Source organism: Penaeus monodon, chromosome 21 (genome assembly GCF_015228065.2).
Source record: "Penaeus monodon isolate SGIC_2016 chromosome 21, NSTDA_Pmon_1, whole genome shotgun sequence".
Lineage (NCBI taxonomy): Eukaryota > Metazoa > Arthropoda > Malacostraca > Decapoda > Penaeidae > Penaeus > Penaeus monodon.
The window spans coordinates 45,062,655-45,062,930 of record NC_051406.1 but is presented as its reverse complement, the minus strand read 5'-3'; the positions used below and the strand labels follow the sequence as shown (position 1 = coordinate 45,062,930).

The following is a 276-nucleotide window of genomic DNA, read 5'->3' as shown; positions in this document are numbered from 1 at the left end:
CAGGTATGGATGTCCGTACGTACGTAGGGACAAAAGTATGCTTTATCCCGAACGTGCCATTGCATTGCACTAACCCCCCCCCCCTTTCTCACTCTTGCAGCGTCGGGCCTGCTCCAGCGTCTCGTGCCTGCAACCGCGACAACAGCCTCCGTGCCTCCGTGTACTAAACTCACGTGCGCGGCCACTGACACTGTCCACACGTGCTCGATTATGCTGGTCTCGTCAGCATTCGAAGAAAACCACAAGCGACCAGACAGTGGCATTTCCACAGACACT

The 276-nt window shown here is 56.2% G+C and overlaps 1 protein-coding gene across 1 annotated transcript in view; it reads left to right on the top strand.

Moving 5' to 3' along the window:
- Positions 1-270, top strand: part of LOC119586532 (zwei Ig domain protein zig-8-like) — a 130,137-nt gene extending 129,867 nt beyond the window's left edge. The window contains exon 9 of the mRNA XM_037935286.1: positions 101-270. The gene's annotated coding sequence lies outside the window, so the exon portion shown is untranslated. The remainder of the gene's footprint in view (positions 1-100) is intronic.
- The last annotated feature ends 6 nt before the right edge of the window (positions 271-276 follow it).